Source organism: Macaca mulatta, chromosome 10, assembly GCF_049350105.2.
Source record: "Macaca mulatta isolate MMU2019108-1 chromosome 10, T2T-MMU8v2.0, whole genome shotgun sequence".
Taxonomy (NCBI): Eukaryota; Metazoa; Chordata; class Mammalia; order Primates; family Cercopithecidae; genus Macaca; species Macaca mulatta.
Genome location: NC_133415.1, coordinates 56,592,884 through 56,611,295, shown reverse-complemented (window position 1 = coordinate 56,611,295; position 18,412 = coordinate 56,592,884). Strand labels below are relative to the sequence as shown.

General features: G+C 45.2%; 1 long non-coding RNA gene across 4 annotated transcripts in view; it reads left to right on the top strand.

Moving 5' to 3' along the window:
• Positions 1–18,412, top strand: part of LOC114669775 (uncharacterized) — a 64,352-nt gene that overhangs the window by 32,318 nt on the left and 13,622 nt on the right. For 3 of the 4 annotated variants that reach the window (XR_013398812.1, XR_013398811.1, XR_013398813.1), the window contains 3 exons: positions 7,585–7,748; positions 8,343–8,440; positions 16,569–16,636. This is a non-coding gene — a long non-coding RNA (uncharacterized LOC114669775). The remainder of the gene's footprint in view (positions 1–7,584; positions 7,749–8,342; positions 8,441–16,568; positions 16,637–18,412) is intronic. The other variant, XR_013398814.1, reaches the window with a different exon arrangement.

The window sequence follows — 18,412 nt, the reverse complement described above, 5'->3', positions numbered from 1 at the left end:
CTGGAGGGCAGTGGCACAGTCAGCTCACTGCAGCCTCAAATTTCTGGGCTCAAGTGAGCCTCCTGCCTCGGCTTCCTGAGTAACTGGGACTGCAGACATACACCACGATACCTAACTGAGTTTTTATTCTTTTAGAGACAAGGTCTCTGTGTTGCCCAGACAGGCCTCGAACTCCCAGCCTCAAGTCACAATCTCCCAAGGTGCTACAATTACAGGTAGAGGCCTCCATGCCTGGCCATGCAGTCTATCTTTAGCCCTGGGCACGAGCATCAGCAAACAGCTCCCCAGTCTCTGAGCTCCAGGCCAGGTGCCCTTCCTGCTCTGGGCGGCGCCTCCAATGTCTCTGGTATTCAGGGCACTCTTCCTGGCATTGCCATTTCATGTGTGCTGTGTTCCTCCCCTCCCCGCCCTTGATGATCAGTCACAGATCTCAGCACAGAACTAAACGTTCAAGCCCATGTTTTCTGCAAACAGGATATCAGGTCTCCAAATCAGATGTGAGTGCTCAGAGCCAGGAGAGGAGAAGCGGAGGGGAGGAGGTTGCCCCAAATCCTGAGTGCAGGTGAGCTCCAGGTCCTGTGAGCTGGTGTGAAGAGCCACCCAGGAGGGACAGGGCTGGGGCCATGTCAACCTCAGATGTCCTTGAGGGAGTGGCTTTTCCAACGTCGTATTGAGGTCAGTGTAAAAATGCCTGTCCAGTGGTGTCATAATTCTTCAGACATTTCCCTCTGTCTTCATCTAGCCTTCAGCACGTTCCTTGGCCTCAGAGGGAGGCATCTTCCTTCCATGCGTCTTTGACGGGAGTTAAACTTGATACAGTACCCTTTGTTTTTGGCCCTCCCCTTGTTGATTTCCCCTGTCTCAATCTCCCAACATCCATCTTTTAATTTTCCCTCTCATTTTGGTCTTAACAATATTCTCTAATTGTTGATGTCCTATAATGTTCTTCTGATCGCTGGTATATTCCTTTATTTCGTGTCTTCAGTCTTTGTTGCAGATCAATATTTGAAACATACTTGCTTGCTTTTGTAAAATGTTCCTTCCCCTAATGCCACTATAGCTGTTTCTTTTCTCAAAGAAACATCTTTTCACATCTTCTCAGGTATGGAAAGTGAACTTGAAAGGTATGAAACGATAGTCACACAGGATATCTTTAGGAAATTCCCATTCATCCATGCGTCAGTTTTAAGTCTCAGGGAATGACCCTGCCTATCCACATAAGGGACCTGGGACTGGGATGAGTTAGATACTCGGCGCAACCACCTGCCTGAAAATAGAGATGAACGTAGGCGCTGCCCCAGCAGCAAATGTTGCATAATTTGAATTTTGGAATGAAATTGGCCTAAAGTCAAACTGTAATCTGAGTTTCTATGAAATGGAGACTGCTTAATCATACCTCACATATCTAGCATTTGGAACATAAACAAGATCTAAAACTTAACCGGAAAGCAATGCAGGTGACGGGCTGAAGTTTAGAAACTGGATGCGAATGTAAGAAAGTAACACTCCATTTGAAGATAACTGACTCAGGGAGACTTAAGCTGGAGAGGATCCCTGAAGGGCCAACTCAGAAGTAACATGCAAAGGAATGAATGAAGGAATGTATGTGAGCAAGCCTCCCACAGCCTCTTCCTTCCATGCCAAGAGCAGAGATTTCTTACCAGAGTGGAGCTTTTTTAATGTAATGAGCTTGGGGAAGATTTCACATACAACCCAAACTTCTGTCCGCCTGGCCTGGCCTTCATTTTTCTGCCTTCTCGCCTCACGTGCTGCCTTCTTGTCTTCTGACTCTGCCTTCCTCTTTTCTCGGCTTCCGGCCTTTTGCCTTCCAGCCTTTCTGGCCTTCTGACCTTCTACTTTGTTCCTTTCTGGCTGCTGCCGTCTGGCCTGGCCTTCTGCCTTCTGGCCTTGCCTTCTTGCCTCCACACCTTCTGCATTTGGCCCTCTGGCTTTCTTTACTTCTGCCTTCTGACCATCTGACTTGGCCTTCTGCCTTCTGATGATCTGATCTGGCTTTCTGCCTTCTGGCCTGGCCTTCTGCATTCTGGCCTCCGGTCATTCAGGCCTTCTGCCTCTGGCCTCTGGCTTTCTGCTTTCTAGCCATGTGGCCTACCGCCATCTGGCCTGGCCTTCTGCATTCTTGCCTTCTGGCTTTCTGGAGCTCTGGCATGATGTCTTCCTTTTGGTGTTCTGTCTTCTGGCCTGGACTTGTGCCTTCCCGCATTCTGGCTCTCTGGCCTGGCCTTTTGTTTTCTGGCAGTCTTCTCTCTGGCCTGGCCTCTGGTTTTCTGCCTTCTGGCTTTCTGCCCATCTGGCCTGGTCTTTGGCCTTCCGTCCTCCTGTCCTTCCTTCTAACCTCCTTGGCCATCCTCCTTTCTGTGTTCTCCTTTTGGTGTTCTGCCCTCTGGCCTGGCCTTCTGCGTTTTCGCCTGGAGTTCTATCTTCTCACCTACTGACCTTCTGGCCTTTGTCCCTGGTCTTCTGCCTCCTGGCCACGTGGCCTGGCCTTCTGCCCTCTGGTCTTCTGGCCTGGCCTTCTTCCTTCTGGTCTTCTGCTTTCTGGCCTGGCCTTCTCTTTTCTGTCCTTCTGCCTTCTGTCCTTTTCCCTTCTGGCCCTCTGCCTTCTGGCCTTCTGGCTTTTGTCCTTCTGGCCTTCTGCTTTCTTGTCATTTGCCCTTCTGCACCTGGCCTGGCCTTCTGCATTCTGGCCTCCTGGCCTTCTGGCTTATGGCCTTCTGTCCTCTGGTCTTTTTTTTTGTGCCTTGTAGCCTTCTGCCTTCTGGCCTGGCCTTCTGCCTTCTGGCCTTCTGCCTTCCGCTCATCTGGCCTGGCCTTCTGGCTTTTTGGCGCTCCGTCCTGACCATCTACTATCTTTCTGTTGTTGTTCTGGCTTCTTGGCTTATCTTCTGTATTCTTGCCTGGCCTTCTGTATTTTGTTCCTGCCTACTGACCTTCTGGCCTTCTTCCCTGGCTTTTTGGCCTCCTGCCTTCTGACCTTGTGGCCTGGCCTTCTGCACTCTGGCCTTCTGCTTTTTGGCCTTGTGTCCTGGTCTTTGCCTTCTGAGATCTGGCCTTCTGTCTTCTGGGTAGCTGACTGGGCCTTTGGCCTTCTCACCTTCTTGTTTTCTTCCTGGCCTTCTGCTGGCTGCTCTTCTGGCCTTCTGCCCTCTGGCCTGTGTTTCTGGTCTTGCCTTCTTTCTGACTTCTGGCCTTTTCTGGCCTGGCTTTTTCTTTCCTGGCTCTCTTTTCTCTAGCTTGGCCTTCTGTGTTGTGCCCTTCTAGCCTTCTGACTTTCAGCCTGCTCACCTCTGTCCATCTGGCTTGGGCTTCTGCCTTCTTGCTTGGCCTTTGCTTGCTGGCCTTCTGGCCTTCTGCCTTCAGGAATTCTGGCCTTTTGGACTGGCCTTATGTTTTTCTGGCCCTCTTCTCTCTGGCCTGGCCTCTGGCCTTCTGCCTTCTGGTCTTCTGCCCATCTGGCCTAGCCTTTTGCCTTCTTGACTTGTCTTTTGTTTTCTGGCCTCTGACCTGCTGTCTTCTGACCTTCTGACCTTCTGTCTTGGCCTTCTGGATTTCTTCCCTGGTCTTTTTGCTTCTGGCCTTCTTCCCTGGCTTTCTGCCTGCTGGCCTTCTGGCCACGTGACCTGGCCTTCTACCCTCCAGCCTTCTGGTCTGGCCTTTTGCCATCTTGTGTTCTGTCTTGGTCTTCTGCCCTCTGGAAGTCTGACCAGGCCTTTGGCCATCTCACCTTCTTGCTTCCTTCCTGGCCTTCTGCTTGCTGGTCTTCTGGCCTTCTGGCCTTCTTGCTTCTTGGTGCTCCGGCGTGGCCATCTGTCTTTCTTTCAGTGTTCTGTCTTCTGGCTTGGCATTCTGACTTTTGGCATTCTTGCCTTATGGCCTGGTCTTTTGTTTTCTGGCCTCCATCTCTCTGGCCTGGCCTCTGGCCTTCTGCTCATTTGGCTTGGCTTTCGGCCTTCTGTTTTTCTTTCTTCTGGTCTTCCTCCTTCTAACCTTCTGGCCTTCTGGCTTTCTGGCACTCTGGCTTGGCCTTCTTCCTGTTGGTGTTCTCTCTTGTGGTCTCACCTTCTGCCTTCTTGCCTCATTTTCTGTTTTCTGGCTTTCTTCCCTTGTCTACTTTCTTCTGGCCTTCTTCCCTGGCCTTCTGCATTCTTTCCTGGTGTTCTGTTTTCTGGCCTTCTGGCCTGCTGCCCACTGACCTTCTGACATTCTTCCCTGACCTTCTGCCTTCTGGCCTTCTGGCCTGATATTTTGCTTTCTGGCTATGTGGCCAGGCCTCCAGCCCGCTCACCTTCTTGTTTCCTTTCTGCCCTTCTGCTTGCTGGTCTTCTAGCTTTCTACCTTCTGGCCTTCTGGCATGGCCTTTCCTTTTCTTCCCTCTGACCTGGCCTTGTGGCTTTCTGTCTTCTGGCCGTCTGGCCTGGCATTCTGTCTTCTAGCATGGCTTTCTGCCATCTGCCATTCCGGCCTCTGTCTTCTCTCCTGGTCTTCTGCTTTCTTACCCCTTATAGGTTCTGGCTTTTTGGCTTGGTCTTCTGCCTTCTTACCTTCTGACTTTCTGCCTCCTGGCCTTTGGCCTTTTGCCTATTTAGCCTTTTTGTTTGTTTTCTTTCTTTTTTTTTTTTTTTTCTCCTGGCTTTCTCCCTTTTGGATTTCTGGCTCTCGGACTTTTGGTCTTCTGGACTGGCCGCCTTCTTATCGCCTTTCTGGCCTCCTAGCTTTCAGCCTGCTGACCTCTGGCCACTCGGCCTCGGCTTTTGCCTTCTTGCCTGGCCTTCTGCTTGTTGGCCTTCCAGCCCTCTGCCTTCTGGCATTCCTGCCTTCTTGCCTAGTCTTTTGTTTTCTGGCCCTCTTCTCTCTGGCCTGGCCTCTGGCCTTCTGGCTTCTGTCGTTCTGCTCATGTGGCCTGGCCTTTTGCCTTCTGGCCTTCTGGCTTTGGCTTTCTTTTGGCTTTGGCCTTCTTCTGCTTTCTGGCCATCTGGCCTGTCCTTCTGCCTCCTGGCCGCCTGCCTTCTTCCTTTTGGACTTTGGCTTAATGGTGCTCTCGCCTGGCCTTCCTCCTCCTGTTCTGCCTTCTTGCCTTGCCTTTTGCTTTCTGGTCATCTGGCATGCTGTTTTCTGGCCTCCTGTTTTCTGACCCAGTGCTCTGTTTTCTGGCCTTCTGGCCTGCAACCTTTCGTTCCTCTGTCCTTCTTCTGGCCTTCAGGCTTTCTGGCACTGCAGCTTGGCCTTCTTCCTTTCAGTGTGTTGTTTTCTGGCCTGGCTTTCGCCCTTCTTGCCTGGCTTTCTGTTTTCTGGCCTTGTGACCTGCTTCCTATTTACCTCCTGGCCTTCCTCCCCGGTCTTCTGCCTCTGGCCATCTTGCCATCTGCCTTCCGGCTGTCTGGCCGGGCCTTTGGCCTTCTCACTTTCTTCCTTCCTTCCTCTGCTTGCTTGGCCTCTGCTTGCTGGTCTTCTGGCCTCCTGCCTTCTGGCCTGTTTCTCTGGCCTGGCCTTCTGCCTTCTGGCCTTCTGACTTTTGTCTTCTGGAATTCTATCTTCTTGCCTTTGCCTTTCTGGCTCTCTGGCCTGGCCTTCTTTCTTCTGGTCTTCTGCCATCTGGCCTGGCCTTCTGCTTTCTGGGCATCTGACCTGCTGCCTTCTGGCCTTGTGTCCTGGCCTTCTGCCTTATTCCCTGGTCCCGTGCCTTCTTATTGTTTACCTTTTGGCTTTCTGACCTGGCCTCCTGCATTCGGGCCTTCTGCCCATTTGGCCTGGCCTTCTGACTTTGACCTCCTGACCTTCTGTGTTCTTGGCTCTGGCTTTCTGGCTCTCTGGCCTGTCCTTCCTTCTGGCCTTCTGTCTTCTGGCCTCCTGACTTTCTGGAACTCCGGGTCTTCTTTTGTTTGGTGTTCTGTCCTCTGGCCTGACTTTATGCTTTCTTGCCTTGCCTTCTGTTTTCTGGCCTTCTGGCCTACTGTCTTCTGGCCTTCTGGTCATGTGGCCTGGCCTTCTGCCCTCTTGCTTTCTGGCTTGGCCTTCTGCTTTCTGGCATTCTGTCCTGCTCTTCTGCCTTCTGGCCATCTGGCCTTCTGCTTACTGATCTTCTGGTCGTCTGGCTTCTGGTTTGGCCTTCAGGCATTCTGATCTTCTGGCCTGACCTATTGTTTTCTGGCCCTATTCCTTCTGGCCTGGCCTCCTGGCTTTCTGCCTTCTGGCCTTCTTGGCAAGCCTTCTGGCCTGGCCTTTTGCCTCCTAACATTCTGGCCTTCTGACCTGGCCTTCCTGCTCTTTCTTTTGGTACAGTACCTGTTCAGGTCTTTTGCCTGTTTTTTTCCCGATTGGGTAGTCTCCTTTTTCTTATTGGTTAGTAAGTGTTCTTTATATATTCTGGATATTAGTTCTTGGTTGAAGATATTATTGCTAATATGTTCTCCATTCTGTAGGTCGCTCTCTCATTCTCCTAATGGTGATATTTGTTGGACAGATATTCTCATTTGTAATACTATACATTTTATTTCTTTTTTCTTGCAACAGAATATAATTTTCTTAAGGATATTTAAATGAAGAAAGCAGCATCTTCCAGTGGATGAAGGGGTTTTAGCAGAGGGAGGGAGGTGGGAATGTCAGGAGCTTGGAGGACACAGGTGTCACCTGACCCTCAGGGATGTGTAAGAATCTGGAGCCGGGGGGAGGCTGCAGGAGTTTTGGGTGGGACAATCATGGAGGCTTTCTAAAGCCATGCTGTGGAGTTGGTCTTCCTTCCTGAAGTCCACAGAGAGCTGAAGTTTTGAGCAAGGGCTGTCAAGACCAGAGCTGGGGTTAGGATTATTAATTCAACAGCAAATGCCTGATGTGGTGAAGTGGAGTCAGAGAGAGCCCTGCCTAGAAAGACTTGGGGCAGCCTCATAGAGAGGGCTTAGCACTCTTTCTCCCCAAAGGCATATAGGCTGGGGATGGGGTGTGGAGACACATTCACGGATGCTGTGTCTTTAAGGATAATGCCACAGCCCTCTCTGGCTCTGACTCAGTCTAGAGCTGTCTTTCTGCTCTATGGAAAAGCTCAGAGAACAAGCAGATGAGTCAGAGGTTCACAGGGCAATCCTTCATCCATCAGTGCTCTGGTAGCATTGGAGGAGATGCGGCAAGTCTGCCAAACTCCTCTCGCTGAAATCTAAACATCTCAGAACCCAGATAGGGACATGGAAATCATACGTTTTATTTTGAAAAATATCATCACTCTTCAAAAAATATTTAAGGTGACTAACAAAATAATAGCAATAACATCTGTACTGTATCCTTAGGCCAGACCCCATACTGGTCATTATGGTAGGAGACGCACTTGGAGTTATGCACAGAGAGGATGCCAAAAGCAGAGGCATGTGATGGAGAATAAGGCAGGAGCTCAAAGAGCCTGTGGTGGGGAGTTGTATGTGTCCACCTGGCCAGGCTATAGCACCCAGTTACTCAATCCAACACTCATCTAGGTGTTGCTCTCAAGGGATTTTGTAGATGGGCTAACATCTACTATCAGTTGACTTAAGATAAGGAGATTACCTTCAGTAAACTGAATAGGCCCCATTTGATCAGTTAAAAGGCCTAAAGAGTGGAATTGAGGTTTCTCTGAGGAAGAAGAAATTCTTCCCCAAGACTGCAGCATCATCAGCTCCCGCCTGAGCACTTGCAGCCTGCTGACCCGCCCTGAAGATGTCGGAATTGGCCAGCCCCACAATTTCATGAGCAGATACATTAAAGTAAGTGTTTTTTAATTTCTCTCTCTATTTCTATGTCTCTCTCTACCTCTACCTCTACTTCTACCTCTTTATCTCCATCTCTACCTCCATCTTCATCACCATCTCTATCATCTCTATCTCTGTCTCCATCTCTGTCTCTAAGTGTGGTTTAATATCTCTGCTACATATCCTGTTCTTCCTGTTTCTCTGGAGACTGCAGGCGAATACTTAAAGCCAAGGTCAATGGAGCAGTGGACAATGAGGACCAGTTCTCTGACCTTAGTGTCTTCTTTAGTTTCTCTCTCTTACTCTGCTGTAGCTACAAAGACCCTCTTTCTGGTCTTCAAATGTTCCAAGCATGTTGTAGCTGCCAGACTTTGGCACTTGTTCCCATCACCCAGACAGCTCTTTCTCACAGCCTGAGCATCCGCTTCATCTAGGGGTCTGCATAGAAGCCACCTCAGGGAGAGGTCTCCCCTGGTGGCTCGAACCTACAATATCCATCACCATCATCCTGTCTTTACTCAGATAGTTTTCTTCCCAGTGCTTATCACTGCTGGCTAGTAGATAGCTTTTATTTATTTATTTATCTATTTTTTATTTATTTATACCCAGGCTGGAGTGTAGTGGCATTTTCTTGGCTCACCGCAGCCTCTGTCTCCCGGATTCAAGTGATTCTCCTGCCTCAGCCTCCTGAGTAGCTGGGGTTATAGGTGAGTGCCACCATGCCCAGCTAATTTTGGTATTGTTATTTTTATTTATTTTTTGTTATAATTTAAGTTCTAGGGTACATGTGCACAATGTGCAGGTTTGTTACATATGTATACATGTGCCGTGTTGCTGTGCTGCACCCATTAACTGGTCATTTACATTAGGTATCTCCTAATGTAACATATCTCCTAACATATCTCCTAATGCTATGCCTCCCCTCTCTCCCCACCCAACGACAGGCCCTGGTGTGTGATGTTCCCCACCCTGTGTCCAAGTGTTCTCATTGTTCAGTTCCCGCCTATGAGTGAGAACATGTGTTTTGTTTTCTGTCCTTGTGATAGTTTGCTCAGAATGATGGCCTCCAGCTTCATCCATGTCCCTACAAAGGACATGAACTCATCCTTTTTTATGGCTGCATAGTATTCCATGGTGTATATGTGCCACATTTTCTTAATCCAGTCTGTCATTGATGAGCATTTGGGTTGGTTCCAAGTCTTTGCTATTGTGAATAGTCCCGCAATAAGCATACGTGTGCATGTGTCTTTATAGTAGCATGATTTATAATCCTTTGGGTATATATCCAGTAATGGGATGACTGGGTCAAATGGTATTTCTAGTTCTAGATCCTTGAGGAATCGCCATACTGTTTTCCATAATGGCTGAACTAGTTTACAGTCCCACCAACAGTGTAAAAGTGTTCCTATTTCTCCACATCCTTTCCAGCACTGTTGTTTCCTGACATTTTACCATCTGACTGGTGTGAGGTGGTATCTCACTGTGGTTTTGATTTGCAATTCTCTGATGGCCAGTGATGATGAGCATTTTTTCATGTGTCTGTTGGCTGCATAAATGTCTTCTTTTGAGAAGTGTCTGTTCATATCTTTTGCCCACTTTTTGATGGGTTGTTTTGATTTTTTCTTGTAAATTTGTTTAAGTTCTTTGTAGATTCTGGATATTAGCCATTTGTTGGATGGATAGATTGCAAAAAATTTCTCCCATTCTGTAAGTTGCCTGTTCACTCTGATGCTAGTTTCTTTTGCTGTGCACAAGCTCTTTAGTTTAATGATCCCATTTGATATTTTGGCTTTTGTTGCCATTGCTTTTGGTGTTTTAGACATGAAGTCATTGCCCATGCCTGTGTCCTGAATGGTATTTCCTAGGTTTTCTTCTAGGGTTTTCATGATTTTCAGTCTAACATTTAAGTCTTTAATCCATTTTGGATTAAGTTTTGTATAAGATGTAAGGAAGGGATCCAGTTTCAGCTTTCTACATATGGCTAGCCAGTTTTCCCAGCACCATTTATTAAATAGGGAATCCTTTCCCTATTCCTTGTTTTTGTCAGGTTTGTCAAAGATGAGATGGTTGTAGATGTGTGGTATTATTTCTGAGGGCTCTGTTCTGTTCCATTGGTCTATATCTCTGTTTTGATACCAGTACAATGCTGTTTTGGTTACTGCAGCCTTGTAGTATAGTTTGAAGTCAGGTAGTGTGATGCATCCAGCTTTGTTCTTTTGGTTTAGGATTGTCTTGACAATGGGGGCTCTTTTTTGGTTCCATGTGAACTTTAATATAGTTTTTTTTTTGGATTCTGTGAAGAAAGTCATTGGTAGCTTGATGGGGATAGCATTGAATCTATAAATTACCTTGGGCAATATGGCCATTTTCATGATATTGATTCTTCCTATCCATACGCATAGAATGTTTTTCCATTTGTTTGTGTCCTCTCTTATTTCATTGAGCAGTGGTTTGTAGTTCCTCCTTGAAGAGGTCCTTCATATCCCTTGTAAGTTGTATTCCTAGATATTTTATTCTCTTTGAAGCAATTGTGAATGGGAGTTCACTCATGATTTGGCTTTCTGTTTGTTATTGGTGTGTAGGAATGTTTGTGATTTTTGCACATTGATTTTGCATCCTGAGACTTAGCTGAAGTTGCTAATCAGCTTAAGGAGATTTTGGCTTGAGACTGTTGGGTTTTCTAAATATACAATCATGTCATCTGCAAACAGGGGCAATTTGACTTCCTCTTTTCCTAATTGAATACCCTTTATTTCTTTCTCTTGCCTGATTGCACTGGCCAGAACTTTGAACACTATGTTGCAATAGGAGTGGTGAGAGAGGGCATCCCTGTCTTGTGCCAGTTTTCAAAGGGAATGCTTCTAGTTTTTGCCCATTCAGTATGATATTGACTGTGTGTTTGTCATAAGTAGCTCTTATTGTTTTGAGATACATTCCATCAATACCTAGTTAATCGAGAGTTTTTAGCAAGAAGTGCTGTTGAATTTTGTCAAAGGCCTTTTCTGCATCTATTGAGATAATCATGTGGTTTTTGTTTTTGGTTCTGTTTATGATGGATTACCTTTATTGATTTGCATATGTTGAACCAGCCTTGCATCCCAGGGATGAAGCCCACTTGGTTGTCGTGGATAAGCTTTTTGATGTGCAGCTGGATTTGGTTTGCCAGAATTTTATTGAGGATTTTTGAATCAATATTCATCAAGGATATTGGCCTAAAATTCTCTTTTTTTGTTGTGTCTCCACCAGGCTTTGGTATCAGGATGATGCTGGCCTCATCAAACGAGTTAGGGAGGATTCCCTCTTTTTCTATTGATTGAAATAGTTTCTGAAGGAATGATACCAGCTCCTCTTTGTACCTCTGGTAGAATGCAGCTGTGAATCTGTCTGGTCCCGGACTTTTTTTGGTTGATAAGCTATTAATTATTGGCTCAAAATTTGAGAGCCTGTTATTGGTCTATTCAGGGATTCAGCTTCTTCCTAGTTTAGTCTTGGGAGGGTGTATGTGACCAGGAATTTATTCATTTCTTCTAGATTTTCTAGTTTATTTGTGTAGAAGTGTTTATAGTATTCTGTGATGGTAGTTTGTATTTCTGTGGGATCAGTGGTTATATCCCCTTTATCATTTTTTTATTGTATCTATTTGATTCTTCTCTCTTTTCTTCATTATTAGTCTTGATAGCAGTCTATCAATTTTGTTGATCTTTTCAAAAAAACAGCTACTGGATCCATTGATTTTTTTGAAGGGGTTTTTGTGTGTCTATCTCCTTCAGTTCTGCTCTGATCTTAGTTATTTCTTGCGTTCTGCTAGCTTTTGAATGTGTTTCCTCTTGCTTCTCTAGTTCTTTTAATTGTGATGTTAGGGTGTCAATTTTAGATCTTTCCTGCTTTCTCTTGTGGGCATTTATTGCTATAAATTTCCCTCTACACACTGCTTTAAACGTGTCCCGGAGATTCTGGTGTATTGTGCTTTGTTCTCATTGGTTTCAAAGAACATCTTTTTTTTAAAAAATTAATTATTTAATTAATTAATTATTATTATTATACTTTAAGTTCTAGGGTACATGTGCATAACGTGCAGGTTTGTTACATATGTATACTTGTGCCATGTTGGTGTGCTGCACCCTTCAACTCATCACCCATCAACTCATCAGCACCCATCAACTCATCATTTATATCAGGTATAACTCCCAATACAATCCCTCCCCCCTCCCCCCTCCCCATGATAGGCCCAGGTGTGTGATGTTCCCCTTCCAGAGTCCAAGTGATCTCATTGTTCAGTTCCCACCTATGAGTGAGAACATGCAGTGTTTGGTTTTCTGTTCATGTGATAGTTTGCTAAGAATGATGGTTTCCAGCTGCATCCATGTCCCTACAAAGGACACAAACTCATCCTTTTTTATGGCTGCATAGTATTCCGTGGTGTATATGTGCCACATTTTCTTAATCCAGTCTGTCACTGATGGACATTTGGGTTGATTCCAAGTCTTTCCTATTGTGAATAGTGCCGCAATAAACATAACGTGTGCATGTGTCTTTATAGCAGCATGATTTATAATCCTTTGGGTATATACCCAGTAATGGGATGGCTGGGTCATATGGTACTTCTAGTTCTAGATCCTTGAGGAATCGCCATACTGTTCTCCATAATGGCTGAACTAGTTTACAATCCCACCAACAGCGTAAAAGTGTTCCTATTTCTCCACATCCTCTCCAGCACCTGTTGTTTCCTGACTTTTTAATGATTGCCATTCTAACTGGTGTGAGATGGTATCTCATTGTGGTTTTGATTCGCATTTCTCTGATGGCCAGTGATGACGAGCATTTTTTCATGTGTCTGTTGGCTGTATGAATGTCTTCTTTTGAGAACTGTCTGTTCACATCCTTTGCCCACTTTTTGATGGGGTTGTTTTTTTCTTGTAAATTTGTTTGAGTTCTTTGTAGGTTCTGGATATTAGCCTTTTGTCAGATGAATAGATTGCAAAAATTTTCTCCCATTCTGTAGGTTGCCTGTTCACTCTTATGGTAGCTTCTTTTGCTGTGCAGAAGCTCTTTAGTTTAATTAGATCCCATTTGTCAATTTTGGCTTTTGCTGCCATTGCTTTTGGTGTTTTAGACATGAAGTCCTTGCCCATGCCTATGTCCTGAATGGTACTACCTAGGTTTTCTTCTAGGGTTTTTATGGTATTAGGTCTAACATTTAAGTCTCTAATCCATCTTGAATTAATTTTCATATAAGGAGTAAGGAAAGGATCCAGTTTCAGCTTTCTACTTATGGCTAGCCAATTTTCCCAGCACCATTTATTAAATAGGGAATCCTTTCCCCATTTCTTGTTTCTCTCAGGTTTGTCAAAGATCAGATAGCTGTAGATGTGTGGTATTATTTCTGAGGATTCTATTCCGTTCCATTGGTCTATATCTCTGTTTTGGTACCAGTACCATGCTCTTTTGGTTACTGTAGCCTTGTAGTATAGTTTGAAGTCAGGTAGCGTGATGCCTCCAGCTTTGTTCTTTTAACTTAGGATTGTCTTTGCAATGCAGGCTCTTTTTTGGTTCCATATGAACTTTAAAGCAGTTTTTTCCAATTCTGTGAAGAAAGTCATTGGTAGCTTGATGGGGATGGCATTGAATCTATAAATAACCTTGGACAGTATGACCATTTTCACGATATTGATTCTTCCTATCCATGAGCATGGCATGTTCTTCCATTTGTTTGTGTCTTCTTTTATTTCACTGAGCTGTGGTTTGTAGTTCTCCTTGAAGAGGTCCTTTACATCCCTTGTAAGTTGGATTCCTAGGTATTTTATTCTCTTTGAAGCAATTGTGAATGGAAGTTCATTCATGATTTGGCTCTCTGTTTGTTTGTTACTGGTGTATAAGAATGCTTGTGATTTTTGCACATTAATTTTGTATCCTGAGACTTTGCTGAAGTTGCTTATCAGCTTAAGGAGGTTTTGGGCTGAGAGAGTGGGGTTTTCTAAATATTCAATCATGTCATCTGCAAAGAGGGACAATTTGACTTCTTCTTTTCCTAACTGAATACCCTTTATTTCTCTCTCTTGCCTGATTGCCCTAGCCTGAACTTCCAACACTATGTTGAATAGGAGTAGTGAGAGAGAGCATCCCTGTCTTGTGCCAGTTTTCAAAGGGAATTTTTCCAGTTTTTGCCCCAAAGAACATCTTTATTTCTGCCTTCATTTCGTTATGTACCCAGTTATGTACTTCAGGAGCAGGTTGTTCAGTTTCCATGTAGTTGAACAGTTTTTAGTGCGTTTCTTAATCCTGAGTTCTAATTTGATTGCACTGTGGTCTAAGAGACAGTTTGTTATAATTTCTGTTATTTTGCATTTGCTGAGGAGTGCTTACTTCCAACTATGTGGTCAATTTTGGAATAAGTGCGATGTGGTGCTGAGACGAATGTATATTCTGTTGATTTGGGGTGGAGAGTTCTGTATATGTCTATTAGGTCTGCTTGGTGCAGAACTGAGTTCAAATACTGGATATCCTTGTTAACTTTCTGTGTCGTTGATCTGTTTTATGTTGACAGTGGGGTGTTAAAATCTCCCATTATTGTTGTGTTGGAGTTTAAGTCTCCTTGTAGGTCTCTAAGGACTTCCTTTATGGATCTGGGTGCTCCTGTATGGGGTGCGTATGTATTTAGGACAGTTAGCTCTTCTTGTTGAATTGATCCCTTTGCCATTATGTAATGGCCTTCTTTGTCTCTTTTGATCTTTGTTCCTTTAAAATCTGTTTTATCAGAGTCTAGCATTGCAACCCCTGTTTGGTTTTTTTTTTTTCTTTTTTTGCTTCCATTTGTTTGGTGTATCTTCCTCCATCCCTTTATTTTTAGCCTATGTGTGTCTCTGCATGTGAGATGGGTCTCCTGAACACAGCACACTGATGGGTCTTGACTCTTTATCCAATTTGCCAGTCTGTGTCTTTTAACTGGAGCATTTAGCCCATTAACATTTAAGGTTAATATTCTTATGTGTGAATTTGATCCTGTAATTATGATGTTAGCTGGTTATTTTACATGTTAGTTGATGCAGTTTCTTCCTAGCATCAATGGTCTTTACAATTTGGCATGTTTTTGCACTGGCTGGTACCAGTTGTTCCTTTCCATGTTTAGTGCTTCCTTCAGGAGCTCTTGTAAGGCAACCCTGGTGGTGACAAAATCTCTCAGTATTTGCTTGTCTGTAAAGGATTTTATTTCTCCTTCACTTATGAAGCTTAGTTTGGCTGGATATGAAATTCTGGGTTGAAAATTCTTTTCTTAAGAATGTTGACTATTGAGCCACCCTCTCTTCTGGCTTGTAGAGTCTCTGCTGAGAGATTCGCTGTTAGTCTGATGAGCTTCCCTTTCAAAGGGAACTTTGAACTTGTCAAAGTCATTCTCTGTTCAACTTTGTTCCATCACTGGCAAGGAGCTGCATTCCTTTGGAGAAGAAGAGGTGCTCTGATTTTTAGAATTTTCAGCTTTTCTGCTCTGGTTTCTCCCTATCTTTGTGGTTTTATCTACCCTTGGTCTTTGATGATAGTGACGTACAGATGGAGTTTTGGTGTGGATGTCCTTTTTATTTGTTAGTTTTCCTTCTAACAGTCAGGACCCTCGGCTGCAGGTCTGTTTGAGTTTGCTGGAGGTCTACTCCAGACCCTGTTTGCCTGGGTTTCACCAGTGGAGGCTGCAAAACAGCAAATATGGCAGAATGACTAAAGTTGCTGCCTGATCCTTCATCTGGAAGCTTCGTCTCTGAGGGGCACCTGGCTGTACGAGGTGTCAGTCGGCCCCTACTGGGAGACGTCTCCCAGTTAGGCTACTCGAGAGTCAGGAACCCACTTGAGGAGGCAGTCTGTACATTCTCAGATCTCAAACTCCATGTGGGAGAACCCCTACTCTCTTCAAAGCTGTCAGGGATGTTTAAGTCTGCAGAAGTTTCTGCTGCCTTTTGTTCAGCTATGCCCTGCCCCCAGAAGTGGAGTCTACGGAGGCAGGCAGGCCTCCTTGAGCAGCAGTGGGCTCTACCATGTTTGAGCTTTCCAGCCATGTTGTTTACCTACTCGAGCTTCAGCAATGGTGGATGCCCCTCCCCCAGCCTCACTGTCACCTTGCAGTTCAATCTCAAGCTGCTGTGCTAGCAGTGAGTGAGGCTCCATGGGCATGGGGCCCTCAGAGCCAGGTGTGGGATATAATCTCCTGGTGTGCCATTTGCTAAGATCATTGAAAGCTCAGTATTAGGGTGGGAGTGTCCTGATTTTCCAGGTACTGTCTGTCACGGTTTCCCTTGGCTAGGAAAGGGAATTTCCCAAACCCTTGCCCTTCCCGGGTGAGGTGATGCCCTGCCCTGCTTCGGCTCACACTCCATGGGCTGCATCCACTGTCCAACCAGCCCCAGTGAGATGAACCCGGTACCTCAGTTGGAAACGCAGAAATCACCCGTCTTCTGCATCACTCATGTTGGGAGCTGTAGACTGGAGCTGTTCCTATTCGGCCTAATTTTTGTATTTTTAGTAGAGGCGGGGTTTCTCTATGTTGGCCAGGTTGGTCTTGAGCTCCTGACCTCAAGTGGTCCACCTGCCTCAGCCTCCAAAAGTGCTGGGATTACAGGTGTGACCCACTGCACCACACCATAGCTTTGTTTTAATTGTCTCTTGCTCACTGGAATAGAAGCTTCACAAGAGCAGAGATATACTTTTTATCTCTCACCTCTTAGACCTCAGTACAGTGCCTGCCACAGAGTGGGCCCTCAGTGGGTTCCAGATTGTGGTGGGTTTTGACTGGTGGGCTCAGTAATTGTAAGGAGTTGAAAGCAGATTAACCACCTGATATCCTCCTGGCAGCCATGGACTCCTGGAGAGACGCCTTGGAGGGAACCTGCGAAAAGATACCAGCAAGAAACAACTCGGAGGTACCTGAAAGTTTTTCCTTATCTCTGATCCACGTTGCCTGGCCACATTGTTCATAAAGAAGGCCTTATGACACATCTCATAAAAGCAACCCTAGCCTCTCGATCACTTGGCAATTTGGGGGAGGAAAATCAGACACTGAAAATGAAAGTGCACAGTGGTAGTATATGGTATCACATCCATCATTCTTTACAGCAACAAGAACGATGGCCTTTGGGAAGCAGCAGTTGCACCTAAAAGATAGGCAGTTTAGACATGTCTTGACAGAGAAGAATTACCCATCTCACCCTCATCCCCCCACATCCCCATCCTGATCCCAAGGAATGGCAGAATTACAAAGAAATCAAATGCAGGGCAGATTTAGTAGGGATTCAAGGCTTTGGTGCTAATAACAAGATGAAGTTTTAGTCTACCAGGTATCAGCATATTCTCAGTCTGGGCGAGGGTGTGGCTGCCCGTTAGACAGGACTTGGTGGGATATGGGAGGACTCACTTGCCTCTAATAGCGCTCAATAATTTGTCCAGGGTGCTGAACTGGGGCCATGCAGGCCTAATTAGCGTTGACAAATAGCAGTCATAGGTGATGGTTCTTACACTTGGCTTCTGTGTGAGAGTGAGTTTATTTTGAATTAATGAAGCTGGAGTGGGAATAGATATCTAGAAATTACAAACATAAGCTTACGAGAGCCAGTTGATAACATAAGCAAGTGAAGCAAGGTTTAAAGCAATAGAGAGTAGTGGGGATTGTGGTTAACCTGAAGGGCAAACCCCACCTAAAGCAAGAAGCCACCACTCAGTTTCAGCTGTTTGAGGCCAAGTGGGAGTGTGAGACTGGTGTTTCCAATCAGAATTTATGGGAGGAGCTAAAAAAAAAAAAAACTCTTTTATGTGGGATCTCTTGATTTTAAATATTGGCAGCTAATTTTAAAATGTTCTAGACTAATCCCTTATCTTAAGATGGGGAGTTGCAGGCCAGGCCAGAAAGGGGACGAGACTTGCTCAAAGCAGTTCAGCAACTTTGCCACAAGATAGGGATTGTAATTTCATTGCCTGACTCCTAGTTTAGTGCTCTTTCCTTTTCACTTCAGCTTGCTTTCCTCTTTAACAAAAGTCTTTAGTCTCTCATCCCTGGACCCAGAAAAGACAGGGTAAGGAAGAAATTGGCTGGGTCGGGGGATGTCTAAGCAAACAAGTCCTAAATTTTACAAGAGCATGAGATAAACACAATTATTTTAACACACTCTAACTCAGCAAAGTTCTGGATTTAGGGTACAGAAGCCAGGGACTGAGGATATCAGGACTGGAGAGTCAGGGGTGCTTTGCAAAGATGTGTGCTCCTCCTGGACCATCTGCAGTGTTCTGGGGCATCCCTTGTGGAGCACCTCTGAGCTCTGAGCCATATGCGTCCCTTTTCCTTTTATGCTAACCAAGTTTCACAAGAACAGATCCTGTGGCCTCTGACTTAAACCACAGTAGTTGTAAGCTGTCCTTGTAGGAGTTCTCTGGAGCAGAATAATCATGCAGACCATGGAGAAAAATCCGTCAAGATATATCTGGTCTAGCCACCTATCATAACTCAACAGCGTCTTCCTTCTGCTCCCTGACTTAGACTCCCTGAGCCCTTATCCTCCAAAGCTGGGCAAATCTTTCATGTTTGGCAATATGGGGGACAAAGTTTGCATTACACAAATCAACAATGTCATCTCAGAAGAGACCAAATAGGAAATAAGAGGCTTAATGGGATTTATCAATTACTGTCTAGGACCATATTTCTTTGG